At 38.7% G+C, this 14,657-nt stretch overlaps 1 protein-coding gene across 1 annotated transcript in view; it reads left to right on the top strand.

Annotated features, from left to right (window-relative positions):
- rtn4rl1b (reticulon 4 receptor-like 1b) overlaps positions 1-14,657 on the top strand; it is a 198,971-nt gene that overhangs the window by 107,902 nt on the left and 76,412 nt on the right. The gene's annotated exons all lie outside the window — the stretch shown is intronic.

The raw sequence follows: 14,657 nt of genomic DNA on the forward strand, positions 1-14,657 counted from the left end.
AGCTGTGAACACAGAATGATATTCAAACTGATATTAGACGCTTTTAACATTAAATAAAGCACATAAACAGATATTATCATTGTCATACTTTGTGTTGCTGTTCCAGCCGCGACGTCGCGGAGAAATGGTTGGTGGCTGGTTAGGACAAAAACATGGAAAAGATACATTTTATCCCGTGTCGCCGCGTCGTGTCACGTCTGGTTAGGACACGGTGTTAGTCAGCAACATTCTTCATCTTTCTTTTGCTCGTGTTCCACAGGAAAAAGTCAGTCATGTGGGTTTGGATGACATGAGGGTGAGAAAATGATGATAGAATTTTCATTTTAGGGTGAGCTGTCACTTTAAGTCTCCAGCTTTTCTCCTGAGAAATAGATCCTAGTAATTTCACATTCTCTAAAGAGTATCATAACAAATCTCAACAATGTCACAGGTTTGCCAAGACAGTCTACACAATCAGATGAACTCAAACATCAAAATGATCTGAGCTGTGTTATCCATATGAATGTTATAGCTTCATACCCTCACTGTATGCCAACAATTGCCTAATTTTTTATCAAATCATTTTTAGCAGAACCACATGAGGACAGTTAATGAAAAATAACTAAGAACTCCATTAAGAACGGTGATTCCAAAATATGCTATCGATCACAGAACCAGGAACTCTGACACATAGATCAGACCTTATTGGCTGCTGTGAAACAGAGACTTTCCTACACGTTCACAGCAACAGCACTCTTGCTATCTTCTGTTTTATTATCCATCTCTCTCTCTCCCGCTCGCTATTGTGCAGGTTGATCAATAATTGAGCAAAGTTTCATCAAATCCAGGTCTGTTTTTCATAGGGCTTGTCTGTTTGAGTACACACTGAGAGGCGAGAGGAGCTTGAGCTTGTGGACAGAGTCTCCCGGAAGTCTCTTTGATCTACCACATACTGCTACAGGGGATTTTTCAGCGAAACGCATTGCACACTTTCTATCACACAACCCCAACATACAACATGTTACGCTCTCTGGACAGTTCCACACCCACCGACCGGCACTGCACATTCACACTTCCTTACAAACCCAACCCTATAATGCACATCCCTCAGGGCCTGGATCATCATACAACATACTCAATTTAAAAGAAGTAGCTTACACCCCATTTAGAACAAGTTCCCAAAAGGGTCTCCATATGCTGCTGATCATCAGCACACACACTTTCTCCCGCCCTTTCTTTAAAATTTCCGTAAGCAGGCTCCCCCGGCCGCTCGGCTCATTCATAATGGAGTCTGGTGTATGACGAGGCTGGATGAAAGCTGCGGTCAGGACCGCGCACGCGCTACAGTCGGGGGCTCCCAGCTGTTCCTCCTCTTTGTCTCCGTCTCATGAAGACCAAAGATGTGACTCGCTGTGATCAGTCAGGCTTAATATGAAAAATTCAATCATCCCTTCGCAGGATGCTCGACTTGGCCTTGCCACCGACTGACAGCCATGCATGCAGAGAAATGAGAGAGAATGGAGGTAAAAATAAAGACATTAATGAATCCATTATTACTCTTTTCAAACAAAAAGCTTTGAATTTGGCAGACACTTTAATCCAAAATGACTTACGATGCATTCAATGTATATTTTAGCAACAAATGAGTCAAGAATCCAACCCACGACACATAGAGCTACATGAATGGCTATATGAAACATTCATGAGCTGGTGCAGCATATGACGCTTGTTTGTGCTTTAGCCCTTAAACAAAACAAAAGAAAAAGACCAATTCTGATCTAATACAGCAAGTTACTTTTGTAGGTTGAGCTTGTCGTGTGTCGTATAATGTGAATAAATGATTCAGGTTGTTGATATCTGAAACTGACCTCCTTAGGCGAGCAAAAGAGTGAGTAAACATTCATGTTTTATTTCACAAGTTGCTCCATCTCTGAAATCAGTAAAATCAATTTGGTTGCCCTATCAGATCTTGATCTCCTCCCTCCCTTGCTTCACACATTTCCATCCCATCCTCCCTTTCTTTCTCCTGGCCCCCTCCTTCTCATATTAATTGACGTTGTCTCACTTCATTAGAGGTATTTTGTGCTGCTTGAGAATTTCGAACTCATTTTCTCGGCTTGTTGCATAGCTGTTAATTTCAACCTCCACTGTCACCCATAAAAAGCATTTCAATTCTAAAGCATGAATCAGATTTCCCCCCCAATACTCTGACACATTTTGCTCAGGCCAACAACCTTGGCAAAAAAACAAGAGACCATTAACACTGCCTACTATTATGTGCGCCACTAATGCAAACCGCTAATTACAGGGCTACTTCTGCCCATAACTTTAACCTTAATTGCAGTTTCTCATCCAAAACATAAACCCTGACCACTGTGGAATTATATATTGGGTTGATGAGGTCTCATTCACTGCTATTACCAACGCGATTTACATCTGGGTAGCGCTTTGTTGCATTAATATGTGGAAGGCACTCAGTCAAAGGTCTGTTATTTAGATGCTTTTGTTTGAAATAACCGTTTCAAGCTAATTGGACACTAAATGACATTATTAAAAATGTTGAATGCCAGCATTTTTGAAAAAATATTTTCTGTTGATGTTACCGTTCAGCATTTCGGGTCTCTGCCATGTTTCCACTCTGTGATTCAACTTTGAGAAGTGCATATTAAAGGTAATGGGTGCATTTGAATTTCATGCAGTGCTCGTCAAAAGATTCTCCTTACTGAGGTCTTTCAGGGACGAATTAGGATCCAGTGACTCCATGCCAGGAAGATGGTTTTTGATAAATAGATTTTTAACAGCAGATGGGTCTCTCAGCAAAATAATCATTGGAGGGAATGGAAGGCGGAGAACGAAACAATGGAGGAAGCCATATGCTGTGAGACTGATATTGGTTTAAAACATACTGAGGCTTTTTTTTTCTTTTTCTCAAATCACAGTTCATTGTCTTATTCTCAGCATTGTCTTTGGGTTTGTATTCTATGAGGAGCATTTATCTGCCCACATAGATAAAACAGTGGATTGGTATTTCCTGAACTAGTATTGTGCGCCATTCAGAACTGAATTGAGATTGTCTCTGTTTGAACTTCATGAATTTGAATCTAATTGAGTTATCAAACATGATTGCAACTTAAAGGAGTCATGACATGAGAAATCAAAACTGCCTTGATCATTTGACATATAAGAGGTCCTTGTACCATTAAAACATACTGCAAGTTTCATACCTTAAAGGGTTAGTTCACCCAAAAATTAAAATAATGTAATTTATTACTCACCCTCATTTCGAATCTTTTGTTTCGAATCAGTGATTCGGAGCGCCAAAGTCACGTGATTTCAGCGGTTTTGCCGTTTGACACACGATCCGAACCGCTGATTCGAAACAAAAGATTCAAAGCAGTGTTTTGAAATCGGCCATCACTAGATATTGTTGAAAAGTTGTTATTTTGTTTTGTTTTTTGGCGCAGAAAAAGTATTCGCGTCGCTTTATAATATTAAGGTACAACCACTATAGTCACATGAACTGTTTTAAATATGTTTTTTGTACCTTTCTGGGCACTGAAAGTGTAAATTAACTTGCTGGCTATAGAGGCCTCACTGAGCCATCGGATTTCATCAAAAATATCTTAATTTGTGTTCTGAAGATGAACGAAGGTCTTACGGGTGTGGAACGACATGAGGGTAAGTAATTAATGACATTATTTTCATTTTTGGGTGAACTAACCCTTTAAAACATCCTCCTCATTATAAACAAAGCATTTATTTAATCAAGCTCCAGAAATGGCTCATTTTCATATTATAGGATCTGTGACATCACACACGCAAGAATATTTGCATATGACTGCCTCCAGAGCCAGACATTGACGAATAGTTATATCACCGCACCATAGGCCTCACCCGCTGGCATTCAGTCGCTTAACGGCTGTCATTTGCTAAACTGGATATGAGTGTACAAACTTCAGAAGGATCCCAGTGTCGGGAACAAGTAGATGGTTTGTTTTAATGGTGTCTCGGATCACGTTGCAGGATTATATGTTTGTTCGGAGCATTTTATTTTGTAAATGAGGTACAGTGTAATGGAGAGTTTGCAAAAAAAACTTTTGTTGAAAGATGTTGAAAGCCAATTGTATTGGATCTGACAGCAGCTGCATCACAAGCCTTAAAGGAACACTACATTGTTTTTTGCAAATAGGCTCATTTTCCAACTCCCCTAGAGTTAAACCGTTGAGTTTTACCGTTTTCGTCCATTCAGCCGATCTCTGGGTCTGGCGGTACCACTTTTAGAATAGCTAGCATAGTTAATTGAATCTGATTAGACAGTTAGCATCTCGCTCAAAAATGACCAAAGAGTTTCGATATTTTTCCTATTTAAAACTTGACTCTTCTGTAGTTACATCGTGTACTAAGACCGACGGAAAATGAAAAGTTGCGATTTTCTAGACCGATATGGCTAGGAACTATACTCTCATTCCGGCGTAATAATCAAGGAACTTTATTATTGAATATCATTGCGCCTGCTGCACCCATGGTATGACAGCAAAGTTCCTTGATTATTTTCCGTCCTTTTCCGTCAGTCTTAGTACACGATGTAACTACAGAAGAGCCAAGTTTTAAATAGGAAAAATATCGAAACTCTTTGGTCATTTTTGAACGAGATGGTAACGGCCTAATCAGATTAAATGAACTATGCTAAGCTATGCTAAAAGTGGTACCGCCACACCCGGAGATCAGCTGAATGGATTCGAAAACGGTAAAACTCAACTGTTTAACTCTAGGGGAGTTGGAAAATGAGCCTATTTTCAAAAAAAGTGGAGTGTTCCTTTAAATGATTTCATAAAGCTTTGTCTATAAATGACGGTTTTATATGGATAATGTTTTCAAAACACTTACGTACAATATAGCGTGTGGGCGTTATACTGTTTCCTATGCAATGACGTTAGCCAATCATAACAGTGGGTGTTTACTGACAAGCCTTAAAGGAGCCGCCCCTTAAAACAGATGGATGGATGGATGGATGGATGGATGGATAAAGAATTAATTGAGTTCATATTGAAATCTTTGACTTTTGATGACAAACCTTGACAAATCTGAGCAATTTAAGAGTTGAAATCTTAAGCAGAAGTCTTCCTTTGGTCTCCATTTAATCTTAATGCTATAAGAAACAAATGAGATATTAAAAATTGTATTTTTTTTTAGTATGGGTTTGTCTCTGATCTTTGTTTATTTCCTATTACGTCAGATTTACACCAAGTGATACATGCAAAATGATTCATGCTTAATTTGTTTCCAAACTCCTGTCCTAAACCCAAACCTCTGCTGGAGGAGCGATAAGAGAGGAAAGCTGTGCGTTGAACAAGATGGTTGGAGAGAGCACAGGGTGGAGTGGCTGGGGAGGTGTCCTGACAGCCAGCTTGAGCTGGTTAAGTGATGGAGTGGAAGAGGAGGATCAAAGTACTGAGAGCTTTCACTGGCAGGGAGAAGCGGCCCCGTCCCAGCGTGTAGCATGTGTTTGGAAAAAAAGGAACACTACTCACTGATGTTGTTGTTGTTGTGGAGTGATCCCACACAAGCTGTCACCCCCGTTTTGATATGGCATCTTAAGGAGAAGCTACCATCCACCCTCCTACTGTGAAAGAGTGCTGTGGACGTGGGGAGGTGGCACCATCGTGACCGCTGTGCCAGCTTTATCCTCAGCCACCCTCTAAGACTATGTCATCTGAAAGATTAATAGCTGGGGCAAAGAATCTCTAATGCACCTTTTAATGTCACACACTGACTGCGTAGTCATACTAACTTAGTTATAATTACAATTCATCTAGTTTGAAGACCAACATCTTAATTCACTTACAGTCTTCCATGGTGGATGTCAGGACATGGCATAGTGGTTAGCATATATGTGTGCTCTAAAAATCATTGCATCCGTGCATCTTTCTCTCAGTAAAAACTTCCAGTCACTCTCAAAAGCTTTTTAAAATTTGTAATCTGAATACCTAAATCAAATAAATTCTGAGGTGGTATAAGTTAACCATAATTTTATTAATTAATGTGATAATATTTTGTAGAAATGTATACATAAAAAAAAAATTGTTATACACATTTCTACAGAATTGTATGTCTTATATTGATTACTGTTATACAACCTCAGAATTTGCAGTCATATGATTATTTTATAAAAGCTCTGCTGATTAAATAACTTTGCTCAAATACACTACTGTGAAAAAAAAGAGGTAGTTTTTTTATTTGTTTGTTTTTGAAAGAAGTCGATTAAGCTCAGCGAGGCTGCATTTATTTGATTAAAAATACTGTAAAATTGTGAAATATTATTACAATTTAAAATACCCACTTTCTTTTATTAGTAAATTTTAAAATACCATTTATTCCTGTGATGGCAAAGCTGAATTTTCAGTCACATGATCCTTCAAAAATCATTCTATTAAAATCCAATAAACATTTTGGTAACACTTTATAATAACTGCACGCTATGAAGCATTAGTTAAGCATTAGTAAATAGTCAATTCATCACTTATAAAGCATTAATAGACATTAGTAAGCAGTTTATAAATACAGCTATAAATGCTTTATTCTTTATAAGCATATCTATAATGTGTTTAATAATTGTATTTTCATACTTTATTAATAATCAATTTATAATTTATAAATTAAGTATTACATTAATTACAAACCAATTATTTAGTGGTTCATAAGATCATTTAGTAGATCATTTGTAAGTAAATGATTAATAAACTATTTAAACATTAATTTATACATCTTATTATTTAGACATAATAGTTACTTAGTGTGTTAATAAATGCTTTATTAACACATTCCTACTGCAATTCATGATTAATTCAGGTAGTTATAAAACATTTAGAAGTGGTCAATTAACTATTTTTGTGAGCTCATCTAAAGTGAGGACTATTTATGCTTTGTAAAGCTTTTATAAATGAGATTTAAAGGTTCAGTGATCTTCTGCACTGCTGTCCTCAAATTTTTTAAAGTTAGTACTGAGGTAGTTTTGACACTAGGAATATGTGTTAATAAAGCATTTATTAACACACTAAGTAACTATTACTTTATGTCTAAATAATAAGATGCATAAATGTACATTTAAATATTTTATTAATCATTTACTTACACTTCCTAAATGATCTTTTGAACCACTGACAACTCCTAAATAACTGGTTTGTGAATAATGTAATACATAATTTAGAAATGATAAACTGATCATTAATTAAGGTATGAAAATACAATTATTAAACTCATTATAGATATGCTTATAAATCAAGAACAAAGCATTTATATGTATTTATAAACGGCTTACTAATGTCTATTAATGTTTTATAAATGATGAATTGACTATTTACTAATGATTAACTAATGCTTAACTAATGCTTCATAGCGTGAGTTATTATAAAGTGTTACCAACATTTTTAATGATGAAAACAGTTGTGCTGCTTAATATTTTTATAGAAAACATGTTTTGTTTTGTTTTTTCATTTATTTGAAATTGAAATATTTATAGACATCTTTACTTTTGAATAATTTAATGCATCCTTGCTGAATAAAAGTACTAACTTCTTTCAAAAACAAAACAAAAAAAGAAAAATCAAAACAAAAAAATCCCCCAAACTTTTGAACAGTAGTGTAAATACAGTATATTTCATTTTCTTCTTTTTTTAACTGACAACCATTACATTCACATCATCAGGCTGTCAACTTACAGAGCCCCTAAAGGCACATGGTGAATGAAAAAAATATGAAATGGAGGGGAAAAAATATTACATGGAAGGAAAAATAATAAGTCAATGCTTTTGCGAAGTTTCTTGGGGGAATCCGAACGCTTTACGAGCGAACGCAAAGTTTCTCAGTGGAATGCAAAACATTTGAGAGAGAACGCAAAAGCATTGACTTATTATTTTTCTTTCCATCTCGTATTTTTTTTTTTTTTTTCACTACTGTGTCTCCGTATCAACTTGACCATACTGTACATTTTTATGGGAATGGGAGTCATTCTAATCATAACTTTCAGATTGGAATCAGCAGGCAACCTAAGACAGTTATAAATGGCTGTAGTTTTTTTTTTTTTTTTAGTCATAAGTACATGATTTTGTAAAAGGTGAGGTTTGATTTCATGCAGGCCTGAGGGTATGTTGCTTAGCCTTATGGCCCTGTGATCTGTAATAGAATGGAAATATAAAAGAAATGGCCATGCTTTTACTAACATGCGTTCATATTTCAGCAATAATGGCATCATGTGAAAACTAGCATTCTATTACATTCCAATGAGATGCAATAGAGACTCCCATGCAGGTAATTGATTCATAACTTGAAACATTTGCCAGAGCAAAAACAATATCAGAGATCTGAAACATGACACAACTAAAACAAAGAAATGCACCCTGTCTTCCTACTTATTAATGCCATTTGTCAAGTTAGGCATGCAGGGCCCTAAAATATGCAGCATAAGCAAACAAGTGCTTCATGTGTAATGATCAACAGGAATAAAGCTTGCAAGATGAAGATTTCCCGGATAAGATTTTGCTGAACGGAAAAATACCTTGATTGAGAAGCAAACTAGCCAACCATGTGCCAGCATGTATGCAACACTATGTGTAATTTTAATAATCTCGTCATTTAAAAGGCATCTAGAATGGACATTGTCTGTGTTGAGAGAGAGAGAGAGAGAGAGAGAGAGAGAGAGAGAAAAAAAAAGAAAAAAAGAAACTGCCAGACACGGTGACGGTTTTGATGAATTTCCTCATCAGAGGTTCGTCACGCAGTGTGGCGGATCTCTATTTTACACCTGACCTTCCCCTGTTAAATACCTTGTTTCACAGCCGCAAGGTAAGCAGGTAAGTGCCTACAGTAGCTGTGCTAAAACAGTGAGGGCTTCACAAAAAAAAAAAAAAAAAACTCTGCTGACTTCTCAGGAATTTCCAGGGACTTTCATTCAAGACCAAAATATGCAAACACACTTAAATAAGCCTCAGTAGCTTTGCAGAGAGTGAAAAGTGTCCTTCAAAGAAGTCCTCCACAGACTGGTGGTTAATAAACCCACACTTAGATATTTTAAAACAGGTAGTTACAACATTCCTTGAATTTGACTGGCTGGGCAGCATTCCTAAGACTTATTATTGTTTATATCACTCAACTTGTCTGTTGCACGTTTGACTGTCAGTCTGTGCGTTAGTGGTGGGGATGAGTGACTTTTTGATGAGCCAGTAGGTGGTGACAATTAACAGTCTTAAGTGATTCATTGACCGATTCACACAACAGATTCATTCATATACACCAATTTATTTAGGAATGAAGCAAGTGACTGGATCAATTCGAATATAGATATATAGAAATAGTAAGCCTAGTGTAACAGAATCCAGCTATTAAGAGCTGTGCGAGTAAACCTCACTCCCCTGGCCTCAAGAGGCGCACTAGTGACCAGAATGCTGCGTTCTTTAGCGTCATCATTAGTGCACCCGCCTCCCATGACGGAAAGGCTGGTTTGAATCCAGCTCGAAGCAGTCGAGTAGAACTGGACGGGTTACATTGGTGCCGTGACCCGGGTGGGAGTTTGTGGGGTCGAGTGTAACGGAGGTCAGCTAGTAAGAAACCTCACTCCCCTGGCTTTAAGAGGTGCACTAGCAAGGCTGCGGTCTTTAGTGTCCTTGTTAGTGCATCCACATCCCATGCTGGAATGCTGGTTCGAATCCAGCCCGGAGCGGTGTGAGTAGAACCGGAGGAGTTACATTGGTGCCGTGACCCAGATGGGAGTGAGTTTTGGGGGGTTAAGTGTAATGGAGGCCAGCTAGTAAAAAAACTCACTCCCCTGGCTTTAAGAGGTCCACTAGCAAGGCTGCGGTTTTTAGCGTCCTTGTTAGTACGTCCGCTTCCCATGCTGGAATGCTGGTTCGAATCCAGCTCGGAGAATTGCGAGTAGAACCGGAGGGGTTACATTGGTGCCGTGACCCAGATAGGAGTGAGGTTTGGGGGGTTAAGTGTAATGGAGGCCAGCTAGTAAGACACCTCACTCCCCTGGCTATAAGAGGTGCACTAGCAAGGCTGCTGTCTTTAGCGTCCTTGTTAGTGTGTCCACTTCCCATGCTGGAATGCTGGTTCAAATCCAGCTCGGTGAAGTGCGAGTAGAACCGGAGGGGTTACATTGGTGCCGTGACCTGGATGGGAATGAGGTTTAGGGGGGTGAGTGTAATGGAGGCCAACTAGTAAGAGCTGTGTGAGTAAACCTCACTCCTCTGGACTCAAGAGGTGCACTAGCAACTGAAGCTAGAGACTGCGGACTTTAGCGTCCTTGTTAGTGCGCCACCTCCCATGCCCGGAAACACTAGTTCGAATCCAGTTAGGAGCGGTGCGAATAAAACCAGAGAGATTACATTAACATGTTAATCTCTATTCCAAATTCAGCTACTGTCTTTATGAGCGAGTCATTGAATCATTTACTTTTAAAATTGAAATGAAAATAAAACTAAAAAATGTCATTAAATAATATAATAGCATACAAATAATACTAAAATAACAATGTGAGATTGCTGTGGTTTTGTTTAGAACTATTTTCTTTGGCTATGGCTGAGCAAACAATAGACAAAGTAATCTTGTGTCAAGATTACAATCTTGTGTCAAGTTCAGTGGGCGAGTTTAACTTGGCTCTGTCCCCAATGAACCAAGAGGCTCGTGGGCTGGAGTGGGAGCTGTTCGAGCCTGATTCACTATACTATGTTCGAGCCTGATTCACTATACTGATTCACTATACTATGTATTTTTATGTCTAAAAATTCCTGTACTCAGTATTACTTTCTTTGTTTAGTGAACTGTTGCGTAAAAGCAATACACACTCACACTAATTGTAATTATAGTTGTAGCAGTAGTGGGAATGAGTGTCTATGTTAAAAATCAAGCAGAGCTGTGAATGTTGAAAACGCGGTTTGAAATCAGGGGTCTTTTGATTGTCTTCACTTCTTTCTGGAGCCCTGGCCGAGGATGAGCGGTTTTTAATTCAAGATGTAATCTTTTTCCATTAGAATAAACCGCGGTGCTGAGATATCAGGCCAAGAGGGGATCATTTTCTAAGTTGGTTTTAAAAAAAAGTGGAGGGAAATTAAATCCCTGGGCTCCAAATGAAAACTATTAAGAGAATAATGTGAGGAATTCTACCCATTTGCAGAGAGGGTGGCTGTGTTTTTTCCCCTCGGTTCCCCAGCGCTGCCTCACCCCGGTGTGCGTAATGAGAGTGTGAATTTGAATCATGCAGGCAGATGGGTGCGTCTGATGGATGGAGGGATGCGAGCAGTTGGATGTGACTGTACAGTCTGTGAGCTGTTTAAAGGCCCAAAAAGTGCTGATGAACGCCGTGTGTGGAAATCTGTCTGCCTTAATTCAGCGTGGAGTCACCATGCTGATGATTCTGATTAGAGGGGCGGCTCTGAATGCCATGTGGCAGGAGAGCACACGAGAGAGGCAGAGAGCAAGAGCAGTGTTCATTTTGTCAACAAAATTACTGACGAAAATATTTAACTAAGTTTTTTTTTCCTCTAACTACTTTAATTAAACATAGTGTTGATGTAAAACTTTTTAAAAAAGCATTAATTTTCTTTCAAAAGTGGAGGTGGAGCCGGCGTGGATCAAACTTGTTGGTCCAGCACATTCCACAGATGCTCAATTGGATTGCGATCTGGGGAATTTGGAGGCCAGGGCAACACCTTGAACTCTTCATCATGTTCCTCAAACCATTCCTGAGCAATGTGTGCAGGGTGGCAGGGTGCATTATTCTGCTGAAAGAGGCCTACTTCCACCAGGGAACACCATTGTCATGAAAGGGTGTACCTGGTCTGCAACAATGCTTAGGTTGGTGGCACGTGTCAAATTGACTTCCACATGAATGGCTTGTCGTCGTCCCTTAGTGCATCCTGGTCCCGTCACTTCCCCCAGTTAATCAGCGCACACGTACACAGCTGTCCATGTGATATAAATGAAAACAGAACTCATCGGAACAGGCAACCTTCTTCCACTGCTTCAAGGTCCAGTTCCGACGCTTGCATGCCCATTGCGCTTTTAATGGTGGACAGGGGTCATCATAGGCACTCTGATTGGTCTGTACCTATGCAGCCCTATACGCAACAGAGTGCACTTGTGTTGTGACACATTCCTCCCATAGCCATCATTAAAATTTTGTGCGACTTGTGCCACAATTGACCTTCTAATGGCTCGGACCACCATCGCCCATACAACCTAACTGCCCTAACAACCTGTCATCTGTTTATGGTTTGCCCCTCCTCGGACGCTATTGGTAAATTCTCACCACTGCCGACTAGGCCCATCCCACATGCTTTGCCGTTTCAGAGATACTGAATTGGCCCTAGTCAAAGTCACTCGCATCTTTATTCCTGCCCATTTCTCCTGCCTCCAACACATTGATCACAAGAACTGACTGATTGCTTACAATCTAATCTACCCAGACCTTAATATGTGGCCTTGTTAGGAGATGACCAACAATATTCACTTCACCTGCTGTGAGTGGTCATAATGTTTTGGCTCATCAGCGCCATACACACACACACAAACACATACACATATGCCTACATCACGTTGTGAATATGTTCTCTCCGTAACAAAGCACTAAAACACAAAAAATGAAAAACTTAAAGGTGCAATGTGTAAATTTTAGGAGGATCTATTGACAGAAATGCAATATAATATACATAACTATGTTTTCAGTGGTGTATAAAGACCTTACATAATGAACCGTTATGTTTTTATTACCTTAAAATAAGCCATTTCTATCTATACCACATGTCCCCTTACATGTTAAGTCGCCATTTTGTGTCGGCATGTTTCTACAGTAGCCCTAAACGGACAAACTGATCTACAGAGCGCGTTTGATTGACTAGCTAATCTCTGTTTTTTGTTATTTGTTATTGTTATTTGTCCTGTGTTGGCCACCGTAGCTTCTCTATACTGCAATTCGCAACCTCACCGCTAAATGCCGCTAAAATTTACACACTGCACCTTTAAGCATAAATGAACCACAATATTGCATTACAAATGTGCTCATTATAATTATCTCAGGAGCTCAGGTTATCACAAAAAGCACAGTTTTTACACATTTTACTGAATATTTAAGTTAATATAGAAATACTTTAAATATTTAGTTTAATTTTGCACTTTCTTGTCAAAAAAATATAATCTAAAATTAGGCACCACTCAACTAAAATCAAACTAAAATGACTAAATATATGACATGAAATACTGTAGTAATTGCATTTAAAGGAGATTTCCATCAGAAGACAAAAACTATGACTAAAACATAATCTGAGAAAAAAAAAAAAAAATTGAAGAGGTGGAGAAAGTACCAGGTCACCAGAAAACTAGTTATAGGGGGCTCGGCTCGGCTCTGCATGGATGCATTTAATGTAGCAGCTGTAAGACGGCGAGAGGGGAAAAGAGATTAATCTCACCTTTCCTGGGCAGTAGGTACCATCTCAGTTCGGCTGTTGACCAAGCCTGTTCTTTCTTGCCCAGATAAGGGAACATGAAATATTGCTTTGCATCCAAGACGTTCTCCTCCAGCACATGCAGGGCCAGAAGTTACAATATAACACTTTTATACATGCAACTGATTTGAAACTGAGTTGAAACAGTCTCCATTTATACCTTGAATGTTTCTCGTTCTTGGGAGATTTAGTCTTTTCTGCAGATCTGACATGTTTAATTATTTGGTTTTGTTTCATCTCTTGGCTTAAATAGATAGTTTTTCATTTGCATGGATAATTAAAAACAGGGACACCAGGAAATTCCTTTTGGGGAACATAATCCTCTAAGCCCATATAAGTAGAGAGTGCTGATAATAAAAAGACTAAGCCTTTGATAAGAACAGGTGTGGAATGAGGATGAAGAAGCCAAAAAAAAAAAAAAAAAAAGCAAAAGAAGAATAAAAGGAGGGCTTGGAGGAAGATAAACTCCAGAAGATGACAAACCTCAGAGAATCTATTGATGACATGCATAGAGGAAACAGAATCTGCTGTATATCAAGGTGCAAAACTCAAGAGACACTGCAGTTATACCCAAAGGTACCATGTCTTCCTCTTTTCTCCTGGTCTTTATCTCTCTCTCTGTCATTCACAATACATCGGAGAGATTGATGTGAAGTATGGAGTTCCATAACGGTTGAAAAGCGTGGGACAAAGCCTTGAAGTAAAGAAGAGGGTGATAAGATGCTCAAAGGTATGGAGGTCAGGGGCAGGAAGATAAAGATTTACAGCCCTTTTGCCCATTGTAAACCATTTACTTCATGGGCTCAGGTGTTTCATGCTATCATTTAACGTGCCCAATACCACTGACGATTTGAAGGTTTTTAAGGGCTTTGGATGAAGAATATAGACCCTCTTGGAGACACCACAGGTGGAGAAAAATACACGAAACCTAACGGGTCATAGCAAAGTGAAGTGAAAATACTGTTTAAATGGAGTCTCAAAGAACTCAAAGCCAAAAGAACGTCATGGATATGAAGAGCATGTGGAACAACACACGTGAATGCTTTTTTTACGAAAATCTCGTAAATACGGTAATTCCAACATGGCGTGAATGCACCTTATGATGATGATTTGTTGCTCAAGAAACATTATTGTTATAAATGTTGAAGTTGTGCTGCTTAATATTATGGTGCAAACCGTGAT

This window comes from Ctenopharyngodon idella, chromosome 15 (genome assembly GCF_019924925.1).
Source record: "Ctenopharyngodon idella isolate HZGC_01 chromosome 15, HZGC01, whole genome shotgun sequence".
Lineage (NCBI taxonomy): Eukaryota > Metazoa > Chordata > Actinopteri > Cypriniformes > Xenocyprididae > Ctenopharyngodon > Ctenopharyngodon idella.